Source organism: Lissotriton helveticus, chromosome 3_2 (genome assembly GCF_964261635.1).
Source record: "Lissotriton helveticus chromosome 3_2, aLisHel1.1, whole genome shotgun sequence".
NCBI lineage: Eukaryota > Metazoa > Chordata > Amphibia > Caudata > Salamandridae > Lissotriton > Lissotriton helveticus.
The window spans coordinates 350,526,216-350,552,764 of NC_136062.1; the positions used below are offsets into that span (position 1 = coordinate 350,526,216).

General features: G+C 43.4%; 1 protein-coding gene across 1 annotated transcript in view; it reads right to left on the reverse strand.

Annotated features, from left to right (window-relative positions):
* The window catches only part of NELL1 (neural EGFL like 1), a 3,494,430-nt gene that overhangs the window by 356,880 nt on the left and 3,111,001 nt on the right, over positions 1-26,549 (reverse strand). The gene's annotated exons all lie outside the window — the stretch shown is intronic.

The window sequence follows — 26,549 nt, forward strand, 5'->3', positions numbered from 1 at the left end:
AGACCTACTCCTCACCCAAGCTAGCATTGGGAATTCCTTAATACAATTTTATGCCTTAAATCCTGCTCAGAGAGGAATAGCTTTTTCATGTTTCATGTGTTGGGAATTGTTATGATAAATCCTCCTTACTGACAAAGTTGGATTTAACCTACCTGTTTTAGAAATGTAATTTGTAGAAAGTGGACATTTCTACCCTCTAACTGCTCTGTGTGCCTGACAGCCTGTCTCCAAAACACGTCTGGGCTGGATGACAGCTACAATTTGTGCATTCCCTCTAGACGGCTACAACACAGGAAGGATGGGTATGTCTGAGTTTTCGTCTACATACATTTGCATTCTGATAGCCTTACCAGGAAGTAAGAAAGGGGCCAACACTTCACTTGAATAGGTAGTGTCCTGTCCCCACACAAAGGACTGATTTATTTATTTATTTATTACCCCCCACAGATAGCCTGGCAGATAGGACTGGGTTGAAAGGGATACTTCTGCACTTCGGAGAGCTGCTTTGAAGTCTCTCTCCAGATCAAACGCACTTTTGGGTAGAAGTACTGGGTCTCTGGCATTCTAGTTATGTGGGGTCTGTCCCATCCACTGCTGCAACAGTCTCATTGGCTGAAGAGAAGCGAGGTAGAGGTGCGCAAGGCTGGGACGAGATGGATCCCAGCTGCATCTACTAGACGTGAAGGCTGCGGAGTGAAGGAGGAGACGGGAAGAAGAAGGACCCAGAGTAACTGGAGGGCACTGAGGCAGAGCCCACGAACAGCGCTGAGGGAATCTCATGACAGCCTGCAATATCAGAAGGCCGGCAGGAGGAGTCCCTACATCTCACGAACACTGCCCTCAAGCACCCAGGGGTCGGCAACACAGATGAGGCAGCTGTGACTCTGTCAAACAGTCACAGCTTCAGACAAGTGGACAGGAACTGTGTGTGCGCCATTGGATTTTGGTTTGCTGCACGACCCACCTTGGTGGAGGTATAGCTTCCCCTGCATGATAAACACCATAAGGGAATTCCCCGTGACCTGGGTTTTGGATGCTTGGCACTAACAGTGTTGCATGCACGTTTAGGACTGCACTTAGGGGCAACCCTCACACCTGAGGAAAGAGGTCAAGAAAAGTCATGGGCAAGGAGCATGGGGTCACGCTTATAGCGACTGATAGTGTGTGGTACTCACCTTTTCTTTTATATACCACCAGGAGAAACAGCTGATATCAAGAGTATTTCATCGGTACACTGACTTTAATGAAGCACACGTAGGGTTGAAGAGTGGTGACGGGTTCTATGGTAATAATAGGACAGATATTCATGGCCTCATACTTCTATTTTCCCCCGGGGCTGACATCTAGCCACTGAGGGAGAATATAGGGGAAGACCCCGAGAGAAAACCAAGAGAAGCGGAAGTGTCAGATGGAGGACTGGAGTATTTAGGTACCTACCTGGTATTACTCAGACATTCATTAATAAACTACATACCACTCAGCTATTTGGCGTGGGGTCGTGTCGCTATTCCTGTAGCACATGATATTAAAAGGTTTATGCTATTAAACTATTTTGTAGACTTCTTGATTATAAATCAAATACCTGAGAAGTACAAACATGCAATGTTATATTTTTGACATACTAAGAGTATTTTTGTTTTATTTTTGAAAAAGCCTATGTGAATTTGTATCTTTATTTGGGGAACAAACAAGTACACCCCGCACATATTACTAAAAAAACACAGTAAAACAAATGAATGCTCAAGGTTGATTAGTTGAAAACAGTGTTCTCTTATTTTATGATAGGCATAGACATCCAAACAGCAGACAGTACATCCATAAATCAGCTAATAAAATGTCCTTGTACTAGCAAAGTGAATCCATCAGAAGACACACACTGGGACTCAGTTATTGCCTACATATCATTTTACAGCTGCAGATTAGAGAAAGACATCTAGAAGTAATCATTCTCAAAATTAGATTGCACTGATGAATAGTCCATTCAAGCACCAGCAAACCATGAACAACATATGAAAGGCAATGGCTGAAGAGGGCTGACCCAAAGACCACGCGCTGTCTATACATCTTTATCCTTCTCTCTGATGTATTGATGATGTGAGGTAATACAACAAACTAAAGCTCTCAGGCTTAAGACCTAAATAAGAGCTTACATTAGCCGTAGAGGTGAGCGGTATTTTCTACAGTGAACAACATGAAAATGAAAGTGAAGCCTAAATATTCCGCTGCATTTTCAAACTATCATTTGATGACCAATGTACAGCTATTTTCAGTTGGCCTGAAATCAGTGAGCGAATTGAAATAATTTACTTTAACCTTTTCAGGTGGCAAGCTTAATTGAAGAAGTTTAATTTCATTTGCAAATTATGTGAATTTAATAGTTGTCATTATTAAATTATTTTGGGATGTTACTAGCAGAATTGAGCCCAGAAGGACCCATTATAATTAGAAGTGAAACATTTTTTAGTTCACTGCCCACAGTTACATTCAATTTAAAAAACTGTAACTTTAATATGAATGCAACAATTTAAGAATTAATTTTAGCATCTGATGCTTGTATATTTATAGGTGCATTTTTGGAATAATATAGCTTAGGTGTATTTACCGGAAAAGGAATTTGGAAGGTTTAAGAAAGTTAGTTATTGAAGGAGGGATGTGAGTGCTTCTAGGAATATGAGTACAACATTGTTAGAGTAAAAGACAGTTTCAATTACTTATACCACTGCTCACCTCCGTGGTAGCTATGATACAGAGTAGATAGTCTTAATGTAGGAAAATATTTTGTGTATTTAGCAGTAACAAAAAAGTTAAAAGTCAAAACAAAACACAATAAAAGTCCAACAAGTCATTTCAAGAAATAGACGAAAATTAATCAACAGAATAACAAAATCCAGTAAGGGAAACCAGAAAAACAAGTTTTCAAATGTGTAGAGCAAAATGATACATCCAGATATTTTTGTCCAACAAGTCTTCAATTAAGACATGTTTCAGAGGGAAGAACCTTAATCTGACAGCAAATGATCCACAAGGTTAAAACGATTGACTACAGGCTGGTAAAGTTACTCATTAATTATTGCTGTTTGTGATTAATGAATCATGCACAGAAGCCGTTTACTGTTTAGCCCACACATTGTTAGTTACATTTTTGGCATGTGGTACAAATCTAGAAGGAATAACTACTGGACGTCAGGGAAAACTTCTGGGTGTACCATTTATAACTATTAATTCCATCCAGATGGACTGAACATCACTGGTAATACCCACTTGATTATTGCATATCACAAGGGATCGCAGGACTGCATTGATTCCCCTTCCCAAATGGAGTCTTTACCTATGATACTTTTTGAAAATCGAGCAATGTGAACTGTGCAGCCACTCAGCTGGGCAGCCACTGTCGAAAAATCCAGCAATGTCAGCTGTGCAGCCCCTGAGGAAGGTGGAAACCGAAATGTTGGAATGGGAACGTAATTTTTTTTGTCGAGTGAGGCCATCTGTTTGAGTCATTTCTTTCTTGAATATTACTTTTCTTTGATACTCATAGTATACTTTGTGTACCAGATATTTGCACTGGCTAGCAAATGTTTTCTAGTGGTTATCTATCTATCTATCTATCTATCTATCTATCTATCTATCTATCTATCTATCTATCTATCTATCTATCTATCTATCTATCTATCTATCTATCTATCTATCTATCTATCTATCTATCTATCTATCTATCTATCTATCTATCTATCTATCTATCTATCGGGTTGTCTGTCTGTCTGTCTATCTATCTATCTATCTATCTATCTATCTATCTATCTATCTATCTATCTATCTATCTATCTATCTATCTATCTATCTATCTATCTATCTAGCTATCTATCTGTCTATCTAGCTATCTATCTATCTACAGGAAATACATTTTTGCTTCTGCCTGGGCAGGAGCATAGAAAAATGCTGCTCTCACTTAGTCTTGACCAAAGTTAAAGAGCTGACTGCTGCCGGCACCACTATGGGTGGTATCTGGGGTATCCGGGACCTTGAGGCTCCCCTTTTATTAAATATATTTTTCCTTCCTGATGGTACCCCTGGGGGCAGAGGCACCACCAAGAACTTTAATAATATTTTGGGGTGCTGCAGCGACCACTATAGCGCCTCAGCAACAAAAATAAAACAACTGACATCTCCTGGGTCACCGAGCCCATGAACTCTTGTGATGGGGTCTAGATTTACATTTTGTGACCCGAACACGGTTGAAAATAGATGCCAAAACATAGATTTTTTTGTAATGTTTTATAACAATCACTTTTAATAAACATTGAAATGTGTTAATTTATAAAATATACATTTGATTATAGTTATTGGTGACCTTTTGACAAAGACAAAAGGTCTACTTGATATATGTGATATGCTTAGCTTTTGATTAACTCAATAGGCCTTCTTTTTATATTTCAGTGTTCTGACCCTTTGACCAATTCAGTTGGTCTGCCATACTTTAAATGACACCCTGTTTATGCCAGCCTTACATTATATGGAGCCCTTTATATTGTTACATCACCTAGTCAGCTAAGCGCACTTGCGGGCAGCAAGGCTCTGCACCCAGCCCCAAATGAGGGGCTGGGTTACTGTGGGGGCTTCTTCATTGCATAGGGTGATGGACATCTTAATTTACATTACCACCATGATAGAAATTAACCGAAAAAAGTTTAAAGTGGTGTTGTAGTTAGAAATTGTAATAAAATCTCACTTTAAATAAATAAAAAAAAACTTGCAAATTCACAGTAAAAAACAAAGGTTAAAGGGACTTATAGTTAGTTGAATATGTCAAACATACCATTTTAAGCCAACATAATAAATGAAATGTATCAGTTATAGTTATCTCAAGCAACTATAAGTCCTGCGATGAAGTAACTATAACTCACACCCTTAACATGCACAACTAATTATCTAACATGTTACATTACTCATGACATGTTCTATGAGATCATGGATAACGTGACTGCAGCATCTGAAGTTACATCTATGATGACAACACTGTGAATAGTGGGGTCACCCTCAACATGCACTGCTACCACTCTCACATGTTGCGTCACTCATGACATGTTCAATGACTACATTGATAACAAGCCCAATGACATATGAAATTACATCTTTGATAACAACACAGGGCATTACAGGGGCATGAGCAATGTAATTCATACTACTTATTTAAAATAGTCTTCTTTCTGAAAACCACATCCTGTGTATCGACAGGATGATTGATTTTTTTGCCTTACTTTTAAGGGTACAAGTTATAGGGTTTAGGCTGCTAGAACCGTGTTGGAGTACTTAAGAATATGCAACAAAAGGATGAATATTATCTGAGTGGACAATACAATCTAAATAGGAAGCGCAACCTGTAAATGTAGGAACACCCTATGACAAGGGGTGACACAAGTCAAAGAAAAAAGATAACATCTCATTAGGATGTTATTTAAGGCAACTTCCAATGCACCATGCTCAAAGTGATTTAGCTGTTGCCTTTAAAGTCAGTCGGTCTGCATACCCTGGTTGATTGATAATTGCAGAGATCAGCACTAAATTATCCCATCCAAATTAGTGACTACTCGCCACTGGCCTGAGAGCACAATTTTGAAAAGTAATGACCTAAAGCATGAATCCTTCTTGGGTCGAATGACTAAAATATTATATAATAGTTCCCCGACAGAGTTTTAATCTGACCCAGACCCTCCACAGAATCTAGCTGATAATACGGAGATTTAATAGGAAAAACAAAAAACTGAATTTGAAAGACTTAATTTTAACAAGGTGGCTAAGGAACCCTTGGCCTGTCCGTTATTTGACGGGGTGGTAGGGACTGCAAAAGTCCTATAACCATCAATGAAAAGGCTTCCCTTGTCCAGGTTTCTTGTAAGCAAATACAGGCAAAGTGTTTAATAAATGCAGCTATGAGATGATGCCTGACATGAAATACCTTGAAAAAACAAGAGACGTTTGGCAAAACAGGAACAGTTTGTTTAATTAAACAGGATGGCCGGGAGATCAGTTCCAGGTGCAGGGTCTGAAGAAGGTCTCAGTGTACAATCAGTTTGCGGCCTCTTTTATACACTTCATTGAAAACAATTAAGTATTTCCAGAGATCCATGTATGGTAAGGAATGTAATCTGCTGCCTTTGGAGTAATAAATTAATTGTCTAAAAGAAAGTACAGGTGGGTCTCGACCGTGCGTGGACACAATGTGGCCAGTGGGTAATGTGTCCAGATGTTGGGTATGGGGAGTATGTGATCACTGTTGGTGCTGTGTCCTGATTGGCTACATATTCCTTACTCATGTGGCATCTGACTAAATGGTGTTCCTAACTCATGTGGCAACTGACTTCATGGTGTTTTGGGAGCACACATACCCTCCGGCCATGAGTGCTTTATTGGGGCTAATCTCCCCGGAGTATTGTAGTGTTGCAGTGATCTCAGGCCTAGGTGTCAGAGCCTCCCTGATTACCTATTTATGAGTCGGGTTGCTGTGGAGGTCACAATAGGCGAATTTTCATTGTCTTGCATGAATTTATCACTTTTGATTATAACATCCACTTTTTCCAGATCACATTCCACCCTCACGTTAATTCCTCCTGAGGGATCACGCCCCGTTAGTGACGAAACACGTGTTGTCTGTGGCTGTTGAAACTTAGACACAAAATGTTGAAAATAAAAGCCTGAAAATAAGAACCAAAAGGAATTGTACATATTTATGTTGTCTGATGATAATATAACAATGTGTTCTTAATCATAATAGGGAAACCTATCTTACTACTTGACGTGTGCTGTGGAGTGAAGTAGAGTAACACAGATATAGAGTTTAGTACTACCACCACAAAGGAGGAGACTGAGTGCCACATTCTAAATTATTGACTAATGGCCCACTGAAAATATTAACACTTCAACCAGTCCTAAAGATCAGACAACAATTACATTTACTCCAAAATTTAAAAAAAAGAAAGGGGAATTATTTTTAAAGGCTCTAGTAGAGGAAGGTCTGCACCCACTCAATGATTAAACCAAATGACATACCCCCCCTAAATTCACAAATTGAGTTGGTATCAGACAAAGCGCTGTTGTTTATATAGCAATAAATATGGAAGCATGGCACCATTACTTCTGCTTTTGAAACATCCGAAATTGAGGTCTCAATGAGACAGATTCTATTCAAATTATAAATTGTCATACAACTGCCTTAAATTCAAACAGAAAGAACATTACCAGTTTAAAAGACAATAAGGAAACAGATATCTATACCACTATTTCAAAATGGTTATCATTACATAATATGACATTAGATACACCTGTGAACATAGTTGACCAACAACAGCTCCGAATGCACAAGTTTGAGGAGCTACTGTTACAAACAACTCTGGAAAGAGAGTACCAAATGAATCCGGTTTCTTAGAAACCTCTTCAGGATGGACAGGATTGGTTCGATGAGGAGTGTGCAAAACTGAAAAAATCACTGGCTCTGGCCCTAAAGACCGGACACCTGTAAAGTGAATGAACAGTTTTTCCTGGAGAAAAAGAAACACTACGAGGGACTTCTAAAACCGAAAAAGGAAGTATTACTTGCATAGGTAATGGCAGAGAACTGTTGGATGGAATATATTCGTGTAATGCAAAGCTGTCAGCCCGTAAAAAAGCATCCATCAGATGTATTTCGTGTGTTACTAACTACCGCCCAATGTCATTGCTCCATGTCGTGGGTGAAATATTTGGAAGACTACTCTTATCCCGGATGCTGGAAAAATTGGATCCGATATCACCATACCAAGCTGGTTTCAGTAGGGGCCAGAGCATTGTAGATCAGGTTTTCAGACTGAATCTAATTTGCTCCACAGAAACGTGCCTTAAGAATTCACCACTCTACCTGGTCTCCTGCATTCTGGCAACCCACAAGAGGCAAATACGCAACTGAAATACCATTCACGGGAGGCATTAAACAGGGCTCGGTCCTAGCTCCTATCCTTTTTGACTCCATGAATTATATCATTGCAGCCCTGAGGAACCTCAATCTGGATGTACCGAAAGCAGGCAATGACCATATCCAAATCCTGCTCTTCGCTGACAATGCAGTATTGTTGGCCAGATCAGAGTTATCAATGCACCTCCTACTGGAAGGTTTCGAGTCCATTTGTATGGTAAGGAAATTGTACATTAACATTGAGAAAATTAAATATATGATTTTAAACCAATAGCATAAGCTGCTAGCCACTTTCATGATATACAAAACACCCGTGAATCAAGTATCCACATACGACTATCTTACTATCAGACTGCATAACAAACTTAGTGGTCTCAGCAACAATCAAAAAACACTATCACATTGGCCCAGCAAGTTGGAGTAGTACAGATATTTGCAAATTCATCTGGCAAGCACTCAGTGAAGTCAGCAATGCTGGCCTACAAAACGAAAGTAAATCTGCTTGTATATACAGTACTGAGGTCTGGGGATACAAGAATTTGACAGAAATACTAACCACTGAAAACAACTTAATTTGATAGTTACTACATCATTAGGGGGCAGCAAGGTAATGCTGGCTTTAGGGAGAGACCTAGGTCTAGCAAAAATTGAGGACTATATTGCCTTGGCTCTACTAAAATATTGGCTTCGCATATGGTCCAGAGATGAACTCGTATCAGATAGACTCACTCTACAAGGCACTATGAAGCAGCAAAACTATCACAAGCTACCGTGGTTTGTTCATTTGTCAGATGTTCTGCGTAGTATTGGGCTACACAAATATTGGCATCATCCTGAAATGATCACAATGGATTGCCATGAAGTGGTAATGAAGGCATACTGGCACCATAAACAACACATTTTAGCCATCTGAGTGCCTTGTCAAATTGTTACTTTTCCTTTCACTAAGACCTGGTTCCTATGGATTGCCTCAATGATATTTATCCACCAGGAAAAGGACCTATCTAGCTAAAATTTAGATTAGGAACACTACCAGTGGCTTCCATGACTAAAGGTTGGCTGAAATCATAAGGTGACAGATCGGGGCAGTGCCCTGGCCCCTGAGAGTCTGCAAAATGCTACCTCATTTACTTCTGCTGTGCCTCTTTACGTACCACACACACACACGTTGGAGTACTTACTCTCCCTGGCTACAGCAATACAGGACTCTCACATCATGTGCAGCACCTGGGATGGTTTTATGGGAGAGGGCCTGGGAAACCTCTTGGCGGGCCTTCATTCGACGATCGCAGCGATTTAGGCCGCATGACGAGTGTTAGATCTGGGGGTCTCTAGTTGGCAGAGGTAGGTACCACTGTCCAAATAGGGACCCTTGCTTCCAGTCAGGGCAAGGAGATAACCCTCTGAGATAACCCCTGCTCACCCGCTAGGTAGCTTGGCACGAGCAGTCTAGGCTAACCAGAGGCAATGCGTAAAGTATTTGTACCAACACTCACAGTAACACAGTGAAAACACCACAAACTGACTCCACAACAGTTTAGAAAAATAAAGGTATTTTAATCTAAACTACACAAGACCAAAACGACAAAAATCCAACATACACAGTTCAAGAATATGGTTTCAAAAAGAGTTCTTAAGGTTGAGTTAGAATTCTCTACGTTGCGATAGAATTCTCTACTGATGCGTGAAAAGTTCACAGTTGCGTCACGTTTAAGCATGGGCGGATTTTGCGGATCCACGATTCGCGGATTTAGCGGATCCACGGATCGTGGATCCGCAAAATCCGCCTATTTAGCGGATTCAGCGGATTTGCGCATTGGGGGCGGGGCTTCCTCGAGTGTGTGGGCAAGGCCAAACGGACGGGGCTTCCACGCGAGCGCACATGCCTCTTGTGTGTCTAAAAGGTCAGAGCAGCATCGATGGTACATTTGGGAAGAAGGCACATCTGCCCAGCCTCCCAACGCTCACGATTTTTTTGGGGCTGATGCATGAGTCACTGCATTTGCGCTTCAACTAGTTCCAGCGACCAAGTGTGTGTTACTATGCAATCGCGCCGAAGTGCGCAGGGGTCCCTTTAGTGAAATGTCCATCATAGTGGGTAAATGGCGGGAAGACGGTGCACACCTCGAGTGTGTGAGCGGGGCCAAACGGACGGGGCGTCCATGCGAGCATGCCTCTTGTGTGTATAAAAGGGCAGAGACCGATCAGAGCAGCAGATTAATTTTTGGGCTGATCAATGAGTCACTGAATTAAAGCTTCAACTAGGGCACCGTTGAAATAATTTACCATGGCGCCGGCAAGCTGCCAGCGCCTTCCTGCAATAGTTACTTAATTAGCTTCAACAGGAAGCTCCAACTGTTAAAATAAAGCAGGCGCTCGAGCCCCTGCTGTATCTTATCTATTAGAGCTTCCTGTCGAAGCTAATTAAGTAACCATTTGAGGATGGCGCTGGCAGCTTGCCGGCGCCATCGTAAATTATGCAGGCTTGAACTTTTGACCGCAAAATCCGCTCCGATCGCGGATTGCGGATTCTCGGTAAATCCGCGAGAGTTCGCGGATCGCGGATTTACCGAAACTCCGCAAAATCCGCGCTCGGAGCGGATTTTGCGCTCATGCTTAGTCACGTTTACCCACAGTACCTTTTAGTTGCAACAAAGTTCCAAAAGCAGAAGCTGGTGCGGTGGAAAACAAGCGATGCGTTGCTCCTGAGACCCTGGGGAGGCGATGCGACAGCCCCGCTGCAGCAGCGGGCGTGTTGCGACGAATCCGGTCTGTATGGGGAGGAAGGCCACTTGTATGGATTCCGGTGCGTAGGTTCCGTAGGAAGTCTGTTCTCGCAAAGGCACGATGCGACGATCTCGTAGGGGCTGCGACGATCTCCGGGGCGACGATGCGCGGTCCAGCGGGGATCCTCTCTCTCGCAGCTCCTCGATGCGTTGATTCGTTCCTGGCGTTCTCACCCAGCGACGACAGGCTCTGCGACGATACTCGCAGCGATGTTCGATTCTCCCGCACCGGTCTGGTGCGTCCCGCAAACGAAGGATGCGACGTCTCTGGCAGCGGTGTCAGGCGCTGCGACGATCTCGACCTCCGTAGCGGCGGGAAACTTATCGCACTGTCGGGGATGCGCTCCGCAAGCTAGCGTTGCGACACTTTTCAAGTTCAAAAGTCACTCAAGCTCAGTTTCAAGCTTCCCAGCTCAGGTACAACTTCCAGAGGCCCCACAACTGGATCAAGCACTCTAGGAAGGACAGAACTCTCTCAGCAGAGTTCAGGGAAGCTGGGGGTGAAGTCCTTTTGTTCCTGGAACTTCAAAACAGGGAGCCAGCTCTTCTCAGGCTCTTGGAGATTCCTTCAAGACAGGGGACACAGCTCAGCAGCAAAGTCCTTCCCCTTTCCTTGGCAGCAAAGCAACAGGTCAGTCCAGCAGAGCAACAGCAGGACAATCTTCTTTCTTCAGTTTCAGCTTTCTCCTTGGCAGAGGTTCCTTCTTGATTTCCAGGATGATCTAATTTTCTGTTGTCAGGAGTCCTGTACTTATACCCCTAAAGTCTTTGTTCTCTTGGTGCATGTGGGCCCTGAGCCCGGTCTGAACCAGTTCTGGGTGGTTCCTGAGTACTTTGTTTTGCTGGCTGCATCTTTCCTTTCAGAGTGAGGGGCAGGGTCCTCAGCCGCCCAGCAGGAGGGTGGAGCCAGCATTGTGGAAGGCAGGCACAGCCCTATTCAGCCCAGGTGCTAACTCCTCCCACCACTCCAGTTGCAAATGCAGTCATTCAGCCTAGTGCTGACTCATCCAGCCTCCTGGGGAATTCCCCAGCCCCTGTCACTCTCAAACCAGACAGTCAATACACAAACAGGCCCAGGCACACAGAAGGGTCAGACAAGAGAGCAGCAACTTTCTAAAAGTGCTGTTCTCAAACACAGGATTTAAAAACAACCTTTCCTAAAAGATGTGTTATTACATTCTGAGTTCAGGGATACTAGATACTTATGTCCTATCTTGTTCCTATGGGAAGAAATGCTGTTAACCACTGTAGCCAGCATCCCCCATGTTAACCTATGGAGCAAGATAGCCTTACAGTAGTGAAAAACGAAAATGGCTGCCATTCACTACCAGAGCATGTCACCTGCACTAGTACATGCTCTACCTTTTACATACACTGCACCCTGCCCAGGGGGGTACCTTGGACCTTCCATAGGGGTGGCTGATGTGCACAAAAAGGGAAGGGTTAGGCCTGGTCAGTGGGGACACTGACCAGGAGGACATGGCACTTCTAAACTGCCCATAGGCACTGCAGTGGCAGGCCTGAGACACCATTTTAGAGCTACTCCTGTGGGTGGCACAATCAGTGCTGCAGGCCCACTAGTAGCATTTGTCATCACCAGCCCTGGCACACCCAGTGCACTTTACTAGGGACTTCATGGTGATACCAATATGCCCAACATGTATATCCAATCAGAATAACAATTTACGCAGAGAGCATATGCACTTTAGCACTGATCAGCAGTGGTAAAGTGCGCAGAGTCCTATTGCCAACAGCCACGGGTCAGGAAAAATAAGGGAGGAAGAAGCAAAAAGTTTGGGGATGACCCTGCAAGAAGGGCCAGTTCCAACAACGAGGTGCTCATAGCGCTTTAGTATTATTCCTATGTTGCTGCCTAAATAAGCTTGATATTTTTAATCTGGTGATTTTTGTGTGTTTTAACTCACCCATTTGGCATCTTCATGCTCCTGACCCCGTTCCGCCGCGGCATTGTGCCGTTTGTGCAGAGGGGCTAACTGCGAGCGCTACATAATGTACTACTTCCGGCCTGCCACAGAGATCCCGCAGGTTAGCGGGCTAGTTGTTGCAGTAATAGCCGACTACTTAAGACCAGTTATTTAAATGGGCCGGTACTCACCGGTACGGAGTACCGGCACTTCTTAGATTTGTCACTCTGAGTACCGGCACTTCTCTTCTGCCAGAGGAGAGTACAGGTACTCATGAAAAGGGAGGTCACTGGCTGAGAGTGCGAATGAGAAGGTGGGGACATTTCTGTCAGCCAAGGCGCCACTTCTGTAGCCCCCATCCGAGCCCCTGCTGAGCTAATCGGCAGGGGCTCACTTGAATAATGTGCGGTGCTCACGGTCACGCTGTGCTAGACAAAGCAGGGTGGCGATTCATTTTACCTGCTAGTGTGCGAGTGTGATTTTCAAAGCGCAGCACTTCAGGTAGTGAAAAGTACTTTAAACATATACATTTTAGCAGTGGCAAGGGCGGCGAATTCTCACACTTCCTGTACTTTCTGGATCAGATGGTTAATGCCCAGACAATGCGATGGAAGAGGCTCTTTGAGCGCTAATCTAACAGCGTTCTACACTGAGAAACCCATCTTCCTAAAAAAAAGGTCTCAATTACCCAGTGTCCCTGCATTTGTATGACTGTTTTTTTAAGAAAAACGCGCGAGAGAGAGAGAGAATCAAGGCATGCTCAGGAGGTATTTTAAAGCAAATGGGTGGCACGTTGTGTGTACATATCTGTGGTGACAAAGGTTCATGAATAACATAGTAGGGAATGTTGGTGGGTGAGTGAGTGGGTGGGTGAGTGGATGGATGAGTGAGCTAGGGTGGATGTATTGATGGATGGATGAGTGAATGGATGGATGAGTGAATGGATGTATGGGTGAAAGAGGGTGGATGATTGGATAAAAGGGCGGATGATGGATGTGTAAGTGAAAGATTGGATGGATGGATGGATGGATGGATGGATGGATGGATGGAAGTGAGGGAGGATGGATGAAAGGATGGATGAGTGAAAGGAAGTTTGAGTGGATGGTATAGAGGAGTGAAAGGGTGGATGGATAGATGAGAAAAAGGATTGATGGATGAGTGAAAGGGTGGATAAAGAGATGGAAGAGTGAAAGGATGAATGGATAGGTTTAAGGATGGGTTTGGATATGAAGGGTGGACAGACGGAATGGTGAAAAACTGAATGATGGATGAAAAACCGAATAGACGACAGAATATAAAGGGTAAATGGCCGACATCAGCAGGTAAATGGTAGGATGAAAGGATGACTGGATAGATCGATGGAAGAGACAAGAGATATCTTCTGCGGAGGGTCATGATGATTTGCTTCATTTTCTAGTTGCCATAAGAGCTTTGGTTTGATGTGGGGTTATTTTCAGTTTCTTCCTACTCACGTGCTCAAAAATATATAGTATTGTGCCTAACATCATCAATTAAATGTATGGCATTAAGAAGGTTCAACTATTGCAAAAAAAAGGAAAAGTTAACATATTATCGCATTTTTCTTTCATTTTGTATAATGAGTAAACCTGCTTTGTTTATATAAACACATTTATCATGTGTTTTGGTGTGTGCTGCAACTATTATGAAAGTTGTTAATTATCATTATGACTTGCCCTTAGCCCCGCCCCTAGCTCCGCCCAGCCCCGCCCACTCACTACAACTCTATTTTAATGAGCACCTGCACTTATTATTTTCCATTTAAAGCACTGCTTAAGACGCTGGGGAAGCACGCTCCGGTGACGATCGCGGCGATTTAGGCCGCATGACGAGGTGCTCATAGCACTTTAGTATTATTCCTATGTTGCTGCCTAAATAAGCTTGATATTTTTAATCTGGTGATTTTTGTGTGTTTTAACTCACCCATTTGGCATCTTAACGCTCCTGACCCCGTTCCGCCACGGCATTGTGCCGTTTGTGCGGAGGGTCTTACTGCGAGCGCTACATACTGTACTACTTCTGCCCTGCCACAGAGATCCTGCAGGTTAGCGGGCTAGTTGTTCCCCTCCCCTGATCTACTTAAGATGGAGAACGGACGGAGGCGCAGCGGACGGGCGCAGCGTGCGCGCCGGCAGCTAGCCAAAGGCGTGATAAAGGCAAGCCCGTCTGCGCCCGTCCGCGCCCAGCCGGGACCAGGGGCCATTGATAATACTCGTTTGGTCACTTACACCTCGTCTGACCTCCTTAAGCTCCAACACAACGGGCCCTTGAATCCTTGTGCTGGGAGAGCAGCCATGGACTGTGGTATCTCAATTCCCCGCAGCCCCCCCAGCCCACACGCACCCTGCGCTACCTATCAGTCCCGTGAGCCCCCCCTGCTGCCCTCCGGCACCAAGCCCCTGGATACTGATTCTCTCGTGGTGACTTACCAAAATATGCGTTCAATGGTGAAGCACCAACTCAACATCTTCCAGCTGCTGGATGCCAACAAGACGGATATCCTTCTTCTATCAGAAACGTGGCTAAAAGACGACTCAGCCCCAGATATTCTTGCTGCTATCGCTGCCGGATACTATATATTGCAAACTAATAGGCCTCCGGGTAAAGCGCGGGGGGGGGGGGTGTTTCAGCTATTATCCGCCAACAGTATAAATTCACGACCCTGGAAAGTGTTACTCTCCCCAGGGTGGATAGTCTCATCTTGAAATTTTCCTCTCCGAGGTCTTCTTTTATCTGTGCCCTCTTCTATCGTCCCCCAGATCATATGCCTCTCTTTTTCCTCAGCAGTTCGGTGACCTAATTACCCAGCTTGTAATTAACCATGCTAAGAACGTCATTATTGGGGATTTTAACTATTGGCCCACAGACACTCGCGAGAGTACTCTCTCGCGAGAGTTCTCCGACCGCCTGCTTGGAATGAACTGTTCCCAACATGTTAAGGTAGCTACGCACATTAAGGGACACATTCTGGACCAAGTCTGGACCTCAAATATTGACATTTCCCCCCCCCCCCCCTTATCTCCCCTTGTTCCTGGTCTGACCACTTTTTTATTTCTTTCACCTTGGCCCACATCTCTCCCACTCCCCCGACTCTGGTTAGCAACCTCTCTGCTTGAAATTGGAAACGGGCCAATCTGGACGAATTCCACTCTTTATTGGCTGCTTCAGCCCCCTGTGGTCAGGGCTCGGTTGCCTATCAGGCCTCCTGCCTTGAGCTGTGGTTGGATTCAGCCAGTGACAGGGTCGCACCCTTGAAAATAATAAAAACCAAACGCCCTCATGACGCCCAACGTTGGTTCACTGAACAATTAAAGAGGGACAAATTGGCCCTTCGTCAGGCTGAACGCCGTTGGAGACGTACATATGGCCCTTAAGAGAAATCCATATATGTTGCTTTGTTAAAACAATACAAAAACTCTAACCTCCAAGCCAAAACTACATATTTTTCTCAAAAGATCATTGACTCGGCCTCTAAGGCAAAAGATATTTTTTCCATCGTCAATGAACTTACACTACCTGATCGGGGGACTGCACAACCTAGCCCTTCACAGACACTCTGTGATTGCTTCAATTCCTATTTTATCAATAAAATTACTACTGTAAAAGACAACATACCTCCTCCTTCTTCCCCAACCCCCCCGGTTTTGCCCCCCAAGAATACATCACTTTTAGATGTTTTTCCTCCCATCTCCATGACAGACTTTGTGGCTTTACTGAACAAAGTGAGCTCGGGCTCACCTTATGACTGCTGCACTCCACAGATTCTTAAGGAGGCCTCTCTCGCTTGCCCTGATCCTCCGCTTGCTCTGCTTAATGAATCCTTAGCAACAGGCATAGTCCCTGACTCCTTCAAACGCGCAGTTGTGGTCCCCATTTTGAAAAAACCGAATGCCGACCCCCTGGTCTTAAGCAATTTTCGGCCCATTTCCCTCCTCCCTTCTCTTGGGAAGTTCTTGGAGGCCCACCTCACCAGCTGTCTTAGCTCATTCATTGAGAAATCTCAGTTTCTTGATACCCAGCAGGCGGGCTTTATGCCAGCCCATTCTACCGAAGCCGTTATTTTGGCGGTGATGGATGAGCTTAGGAAGGGCGCCGATAAGAACATCTTCCAGGCACTTGTGCTACTGGATCTATCGGCGGCTTTTGACACGGTCGATCACGAAATTTTGAACGACCGTGTCAATAACGCTGGCATCCAGGGTTTGGCGCTAAGGTGGATCAGATCCTTTCTGCATCAGCACACCCAGGCGGTTCACCTATCCACTTTTGTGGCATCTCACTCTAATCTGTCCTGCGGAGTCCCTCAGGGCTCGGCCTTATCCCCTCTTTTGTTCAACCTATATATATGCAACCCCTGATAGCTTCCCTCTGCAATAGCCCGGTCACCATCTTTAACTATGCTGATGACCTTTAGCTGGTTTTCACCATCGACTCCACCCCTGTTTCCCGCACTAACTTCCAATCCATCATGCTCTCCATTAGTGAATGGATGTACCACAGCCAGTTGAAGCTCAACCCCGATAAAACGGAGCTAGTCCTTACGGGTGGGCCTGCCAACCCCTGGAAGGCTAGCTTCTGGCCTTCTTCTCTTCGGTGAAGAGTCTTGGCGTCATCATTTGTAAAGACCTATCAATGAAGCCTCAAATCAATGCAGTTACCTCTTCCTGCTTTTTTCATCTCTGCAGAAATCGCAAGATCAGCAGGTTTCTGACCAAGGAGGCTCTTATACTTGTCATCATGGCCTTGATTACTTCCCGTATCGATTATGCCAACACTCTCTATGTTGGGATCCCAGTTTACCAGCTCCACCGGTTGCAGGTGGTGCAAAACCAGGCAGCGAGGCTCGTCTTTCGCCGGTTCAAACACCAACATGTCTCTCCGCTACTGAAGAGCCTCCACTGGCTCCCGGTGGCGAAACGCTGCATTTTTAAACTTGGGTGCACCATCTTTAAGGCTTTATCTGATCAGGGCCCGGCATTCATTGCTTCCAGAATCCTTCGCTCCTCTTTCTACAACTTGCTTACCATTCCTGCGTTCAAGCGGAAAAAACACGGCGGCCTCCGATTTTCATTTCTGGCCCCCAAGCTGTGGAACTCTTTCTCGAGCAACCTCAGACTCACCTACAGCTACGCTTCCTTCAGAAACCTCCTTAAAACGCACTTGTTCCAACAAGCCTATGAGTAGGATCCTTCCTTTCCCCTTTCGTCCCTAGTGCCATGAAACCACCTGGTGACCATGCGCTATACAAATACTTTTAACATAACATAACATAACACATCCACTGTTTACTTGTTGCCGACAGACCTGTTTGGGAGAAGGTGTCTTGGCTGCAAAGAAGGAGCAGCAGCTTGAGTGATAATTCCTCTTCTGTGGACCAGAAGTGGTCATATTCATGGCCTTCAGGGCACAAATCCAAAAACAAGCATTGGCAATGCCAGTCTGTCTCACCACATTGATGAGTTTAGTGTTTTAGTTTTTAATGTGCATTATTGTGCATTATTGTGATGCTAATCTATTCTAAACGTTGCAAGCCCTAGCACTCTGCAGTCACACAAGTCCTAAATAAAAGCTTACACCCACTGCTGAATTTGTTAAACCTAAAGTGCTGGGGCTAAAAGCAAAATTTCAAAAATGACCAAAAACTTGTCAAATACGCGATGACAAAGTAGATTCTAAATACTTATTCCCTTGAATGAATTGTCTTCAAACTATTTGCAATAAAATAACCAGACTTGCATATTAAAAATCAAACAAGCAGCAAATGTCATGTTTTACTTTCCAGCACTCTGCAACCACATATTTCACAAATAAAGGCCTACATACAGTGCTCAATTTGTAAAACATAAAGTGCCGGGGTTAAAAGCAAACTTTTAAAAATGCCAAAAATGCGTCAAAAACATGATAAGAAACGATACTCTAAATACTCCTTCTCTTGAATGAATTATTTCCAAACTATTTGCAATTAAATGAAAAAATACTCACCTTTATTGCGACACAAACACTATACGTGTAAATTCAGCTGAAGAGAAAATCCCCAAACCATACATGCTTATGCACAATCAAACAAGCTGCAAGTTCGACGCTTCAATAGTCTGCAGCTATACAAGTCCAAAATAAAAGCCTGCAATGTTTAATTTGTAAGATGTAAAGTGCCAGAGCTAAAAGCAAAATACAGATCTGAGACATATATTACTTCGGTTCTATCTCAACTTAATAAGATAGTAGTTTGGGCAATTCTCAAGTATCTCGCCAAGATACAACTTGAGTAATTAAAAAAAAAGTGCATGGCTTTTGACACAAAGACCTACCACCCTTACATATTAAAAACTTTTCTGAACTTAAGCACATTATATATTATTTTGGAATAGTAGTAATATAAAAGATATACAGTGTTAAGATCCCAAACTGAACTACCTCATCCTTACCACAAAAAGCTACATTTAACAGAAAAGTATTTGAAATGCACAATGGAGATTGAGATAATTAAATGGAGATGGCTGTAAAATTATCCAGGTATGGGAACAAATGGAGAGAAATATTGCCTTTCAGCAGGAAATGGTATAGTCTAAAGCTCTATTTTTATTATGAAAGCAGGGTCTTCAATGGTCATAGCACTAAAAATACAAGATTTGAAAAAAATATTTTTGTCTACGGGTGCTTGTGGAAGACAATTTCTATGGAATGTAATCTAGAAAATGCTAAAGTGATTCTGGTATTTTACTGACCTCTGCTGGTCATTTACTATCAAGAAAGTTAAATAGAGGAAGTTGCCAGAAAAATTTAAGAAAGAAAGTCCCTAAGCAGGAAACAATTCTGGTATTTTACTGACCTCAACTAGTTGTTTTCTTTCAAGACAGTTAGTTAAATAGAGGCAGTTGAACAAGCAGAAAGCAATTCTGGTATTTTACTGACTTCTATTGGTTGTTTTCTATCAAGACAGTTAAATAGAGGCAGTTGAACAGAAAAAAAGTCCCTAAGTGGAAGCAGACAAGTCCTAGGCTGATCTCCAGAGCCCACAAAGTACATACACATATAAGTATATACTACGGTATATACAAGAGGTCTCGACTGCTCGACCTAGAAAGAAGTGGGTGACTGACCTAGTTTGGCAGTATGCAAGTGACATGACAGTGGGCAACATCACGGCGAGTGACACCAAGGCGCATGACATCGCGGCGCACAGCACGGCGCATGACATACAGCGACCATCACACATGGCATCATAGGAATTGACATCATAGAAAGTGGCATCACAAGCCACGACTTTACAGGAAGTGGCATCACAAGAAGTGACATCAGATCTAAAGCCCTCACATATATGTTTAGTGGGTCTATCATGTGTACGTTTGAGTGCATTGTGAGGACAATAGCACAGTGAGCTCTGGGAGATGCTATGTTACTTTTACACCTTGCAATCCCCAGTTTTACGTAACACATCCTGTACTATCAATTACAAACATATATAATTTATTGTACATGTAATATGCACGTGTTGATGTAAAGCGCTCTGACACCCTGCATTGGAATGATTAGGGTTATACAAGAAAAATAGTGGTACTTAAATTATTTCAATGCCTCCTCAGGAGATGTAAGCTCTATATAAATGCAAGTTGCTTTGTGTAAATACTGGGAAAGACTAACACATCTGATATTCTTACAGTGCATGCATATCTCCTGAACAGGGGCTGAACAAAGTGAAAAGCTTCCTCTCTTAAGTATGTGTGGAGTGCTAACAATGTCTGCTTCATTTTCATCAGGTGTGAGGATCTTGACTGCTCCCAGCCAAGAGACTGGAACAAAAGGAGGTATAATGACCCCTAAAATTTAGCCTTTGTTATGGGCCCAGCATGAGTCTTAAATAAGAAAACCCCGTCCCCGCCTGCTTGCTGAAGATGGAAAGCAGACAACATGCAGGTGCTGCTGAAGGTGTCCCGGTGTTTGGAAATGACACCGGGACGAGTTCTGCACATTATTCAGTGGGGCCCAAATTCTTGGCAGTGTAGACAATGCTCACCCTGTGAAAAACGTTGGTGTAAGCCGTCCACCCTCATGTACCTCCGGCTCGTGCCCTGAAGGCCTCTGTAAATAGATGCCCAGCCCTGATGAGTAGACCACCAGTCTTGAGGGGGCACAGGCCCTATGTTGGACCACACAACCATTAGTACTGCTTTCTACTTTACATGTAACCTTAGACCAGTAGATAAAGCAAGCGAAAGAGAGAGACATATAGACAGACATGCAGAAAGAGACTGAGCAACCGAGAGGAAAAGACAGAAAGAGATTGAGAAAAGGTGTGTGAGAAATTTAAAATGTGTGTGTGTGTGTGTGAGAGAGAGAGAAAGATAGAGAACGAGATAGAGATGAAAACTAGAAGGGGCTGAGACTGTGAGAGGGACAGAAATAGAGAGCTACAAAAAGTGTAACAGAGCGAGAGCGCCAGCAGGAGTAGGTGAACCGGAGGAAAAAAGAGCGGGTGTGCACGATAGAAAGACTGAGCAAAAACAGAGGCACAAAGAGAAAGAGAAAGGTAGGTAGAAAAAGTTGATAAAACTGCTGCTCTGACTGCTTGCACTTCCCCTAATGCAAAAAAACTCATGTTTATGCTCTTAATGTATGAGGTGTATTTGTTATCACCCTTGCTCAGATAATATGCACAGAGCTCAGATGGAGGGATCTGTTTCTTAGAGATCCTCCTGTTGATGCACCTCGACTGAATCGTCTTATTCTCGCGAGACTCTCGAATGACAGTAATGCACGCGGATATCTGCCTGATCCTCTTGCCAACAATCTCCATTTTGAACACCACACATCAGAACACAATATCAAATTCAAGAAACTCGCAGGGCTTCTGCGGAGGGATTAGCGTGTTTTTACCCACACGTAAACGAAAGCGAAAAAATCAATACCGCAAATCCCTTAAGGTGACCAGCTATTCCAGGCTTATTTTTAGCAAGTCAGATGTGGGCGATGCATCACGCTTGACAGATACAGGACAATATGTGTAAATTTATTCAGGAAAACCTGAAGTGGGCTGCGATTTACTTGCATTTAAGTACATTTGTTAAACCTAAGTTGTCCTCATGCACAGTCATTTTTCTACGTAGACGACCCATTTTACACAAGTCCCTTCTTAGCCTACAATTGTAAGGTGCAAAATATGGCAACGGAGATAGGACGAATTGTGTCCCTAAAGACAGCGCGTGTCTGGGTCTGATAAAAAATATAGTTGTGAGATAAAGGAAGCACGTTGACCTTTTGTACAAGCACTTCGAGTGCTCTTTAGGCTACTCCTCTGAAGGTCGAGTGATGTTTTACAGCCTTATTATAAAGAACTGAAATATAGTTTAAATTGCAGAATTCCAACTACAACATTGACTGATGATAAAAAACATCCAGGATGTTGACTTTTCAACTTCTGTGTACTACTGTAGTGTACTCTTGTATAAGACTTCTCAGACACTGACTCCCTGTGTGATGCTCAGCACACATTGTTCCTAGTGTTTGTAAGTGGCACCCAAATACTCAGGGTAGGTTGCAGCAGGTACAAATCAGGCAACCAGAATGTGGCCGAGGTTTTCATGGCGCCACCTCGTGACACCATCACTGAAGGTGCTCTTCTGGCTCCTGGTAAATCCTAAAATAGCATTTAATGTAGCGCTTACTAAGCGCAAGGCTCTAGTTCCACGCAAGGATGACACAAAACCTTAGTCGGATTTATCAAGCCACACTCGGCCACCTTCGTGGCCCTGCATGGTTTGATAAATCCAGAGTAATGGAATGCGCAAATCTCCGCATTCCGTTACCCTGCTACAAGAAGGCATAGCATGGGCGTCCCCATGCATCCATCCATGGATTTAGGCGTATTCCCAGATGTAGCATTTCTGGTAAAATTGGGAATGCGTCAATATGCTATGCCTCCTCAGGTGAGGCATAAAGAGGAGAAATAACTTTATTTCTCCTCATATTATCCTCTCTCTATGTGTGTTGCATTCTGCAACAAATAGAGAAATAGTAAAATACCAAAGAGGATTGTTTTTGTGCAGAAAGGTGCCCCTTTCTGCACAAAATAATCCTGCTTGAAACACAGGCACTCTCGGGACCATGTGTATCTTTTGGTGCTCAAGGTAAGAGTAGTCATCCACCCCTTTAAATTTGGAACCCAAGGGGATCTTGTAGATATCACTACAAGCCCGTGCACACACACAATGTCATCCAAGATTTAAGTTACAACAAACAAAGTGCAAAAAGAATTATCAACAGTTGTTTGTGTTTTATTTTTCTTTCTTCAGTTGGTCCAGCCAACACGTGTTTCGTCATCTGTGACTAACCCATGACTTCCTCAGGGTTTTCTGGATCTAAAGTACACTGTCAGCCTTTGAACCAGTTATAATTCCGTCACGGCCAGGAAGGCAGGGAGTAAATGTAGAATTTCACGTATATGGTTGATGTATCTACTGTTTAATCCAACATCCACGTTGGTACTCGTAATGTCAGGTGAATAGTTTTGCAGTATCAAATATGTATTCAGGGACGCACTTGCGTGCTGGGACGTGTTTCCGCGTCTTGAAACGGAACCCAGTATGACCGTACTAGTCGTGGGTTAGTCCCAGACGACGACAAACAACTGTTGATTGTTCTGTTTGCACTTTATTTGTTGTAACCTAAATCTTGGATGATATTGTGTGTGTGCTTGCGCTTGCAGTGATGCATCGTATCATGTTAAATATGGCGCACTCCTGCAGTTTTTCTTTCATGCAGTACAGCAAGGTGGCATGCTGCATTGCGTGAAAGCTTCATAAATAAGCCCAGTATGTGCTTCAGCAGGAGGGGATGAGTTGTATTTATAAACAATAGGATCCACCCTTGAGGGATTAAGTTAGTGGATTTAAATCACTGGGGCCCCCCGCGGTGTGTGTGGCTGTACTGGGTGTTACCTATGGTATCCCCTTCATTGCCATACACAAGGTGGCAGGCACAGCACAGTACCTGTCACGTTGTGCATTGCAATGCACAACATGCACCTTTAACATTGCGGCGGGTGCAGTTATAGCACCTCCAGCCGCAATGGTAAAGGCAAGAATGCATCCACCAGTGTGGCGGGCGCATCCTAATTCGACTCGTGGGACCGCCACACACCTGGTGGTCGGTCCCATTTTCCGTTAAAGTAGCGGGCGGATCGTAATGGTGCCCTAAGTCTGTAAATGATGTTTATGGATGAATAAGATTCTTCCATATGGCTCCATCACCTACACAAAATAGAAGATTGTTGTGCCACCAAAGGCAATAGTAAAGAATCATTTACAAATACACATGCCCCTGTTATTTATTCACAATAGCTATGATATTGCTGTACCCAATGCACAAACATCAGTCAATCAATCAGGGTTCTTGTAAAGCATGACTCCTCACCCATCAGGGTCTTAAGGCGCTGAGGGGAGTGGGGGGATGTGCGGTTCAGTGACAACATCCTGGCTGGCAGCCTAGAAACCCCATTACATATATTGGTAATCCTACACATTACTTGTAGTATCTGTCACTGTTAGCATAGCAACTACCTAGTAATCGTGGCCATTATTTTAGTTGGAATGCAAACCGTAATGTTACAGGTTCTGCTGCAATGACAGATTTTTTCAGTCAGATGCTAGAGCGGAAAGCCGTAGGGAACTGATTTTGAAACTGTGAATGTATACGCATGTAATGTTGGTAATATGTTCTAATGGGTTTGTATGTCTGCGCATAAAACATAATTTATGACATTCATATTTCTAATGAGTAACGTACATCATAAATAATGATGCCATTCTTAACACCCTTAGCATTAGTTTACATTGGTATTATTTGCTGCATTTTATAAATGAATCTTGCAATGGCAGCAATAAGTTAGCAAAATATTAATTTGAGAACTGGAAAAAATGTAGGAAATAGTTATTTTTCAGGGGAATTAAAAAAACTTATGTGAAAATTGAATTATTTGAAAAACCTTTTTGTACATTTTTCTTATCCCCATTGCTGGTATATACTAGCTGAACATTGATATTCTATCAGGTGACTGTAAAAGTATTTGGAAGAGTAAATGAGAGGCTTTTGGATGTCTCAAATCAATAAAACAAGGGGGCTTATTACCAACAACTAGCGATAATTATCGCTAGGTTGGCTTAGCGGCAATAATTTTATCGCGTGTAGCGACGATTTTTATCGCTTAGGAGCCTTGATATTATCAAGGTTTATCTCCTAAGCGATAAAAATCGGCTGAAATGCATGAATATCGCTGAAAAGTCAGCGATATTCATGCATTACCGAGCAAATGCTCTTAGCCATGTTATCCACCTCCCATTGGATAACATGGCTAAGAACTGCTCAGGGCAGGTGTTAGCTTTTGGAGATATTCGCGCTTAGCGCGAATATCTCCAAAAGTTGGTAATAGGAGATAGCGATGTTAGCGACTGTTTCCAGTCGCTAACATCTTTGCACGCCCACTTTGCATGTCATTAGTGATAAATTTCTCTGATATGCAAAGCGGGGCCCAATATGGTCGATATCTCCTACTAGCTGTCGCTAACTGGTGTTAGCGACAGCTAGGTAATAGGGAGATAATTTTATCTCCGCTTTCTTGGCTTTTAAAGCCAAAAAAGTGGAGATAAATCCCTTGATAATATGCCCCAAGGTGTTTCCAAACTAGGGCCCATATTCTGTAAGGTGTCATGGAACTCAGCGCCGCAGCCAAAAATGCTGTGCTGTTTCGCATCACAGAGAGAGGGCAGGAGAGCGCCGTATTCACACAGATATGGCTCGCTCCTCCCCGCTCCCTAGCGCCAGTGCTGATTTCAGCTGCTGTGCGCCAGGCACACACCTTAGTGCCATCGTTCTAGGGTGCTTGCCATAGGTTTTGTGCAGGGAGGATACACTTCCTATACAAAATACTATGGCTAGACAAGTGAAAAGCCTTTTACTACTTTGTATGTATGCTGTACAGTGCAGCACACAGGCAATTGAATTGAAAGGAGAATTTCGTTTTATATAGCGCTAACTTTACCGGAAGGTATCGGGTATCAGGTATCAGAGCGCTTTACGTGAGCACCAGATGTGTTACAGATGGACATATTCATTTTGTTAGTCACGGGCAGATTATTTGATTTGCCCAGAATCATAGGTTGTTGATCGTCCCTGTCAATACTCGAACCCAGTTCCCGTGCTTCAAGGTCGCCAGCTTTAGCTGTTAGGCCCCATCCTCTTCTATTAAAGCCTGCTTTTCATTGCGTTAAATTTGGACGCTAAACCCTGTCTACTAATGTTAGTAGATATGATTTGGCATCAAAAAGCATAGGTGGTTTCATGGCAACACCCACGTACCACCCATGTAACGCGCCTTTAATGCAAATCTGGGTTTCACGTTACTCTTGGGTACTTTCCAGCACAAAACAAGTTTTGCACTGGAAACTGAATCAAGAAAATAAACATGTAATCCTGGTTAGCGTCACTTTTGTGATGCAAACCCAGGGCAAAATGTTGGAGAATCTCCCCCTTAGATCCAAAGGGGCAGGACCAAAGCCAATTTTCTGGATTTGCACATAACTTCATTAGAACTTATTCCATTAACTGTGGTTATGCAAAAACTCCAGTATAGGTACAGCCCATGCTAACATATTCTACAAACCCGGGCTAAACATGTGACATGGTAGTGGAGTTGGGAGTAAAAGCAGGAAGCTGATGTAAAGGCAATAGTCATGTATAGCCAGCAGACCAAGCATTGGCGTTGCCATATGGATTGAATATTGCATATTGTCATTAATGTCAACTAAATGAGTTTTCACCAACAAATAAAAAAACGTCTGCTGTAGTGAAATAGCAAAGCACAAAGGGCCAGATGTATGACCA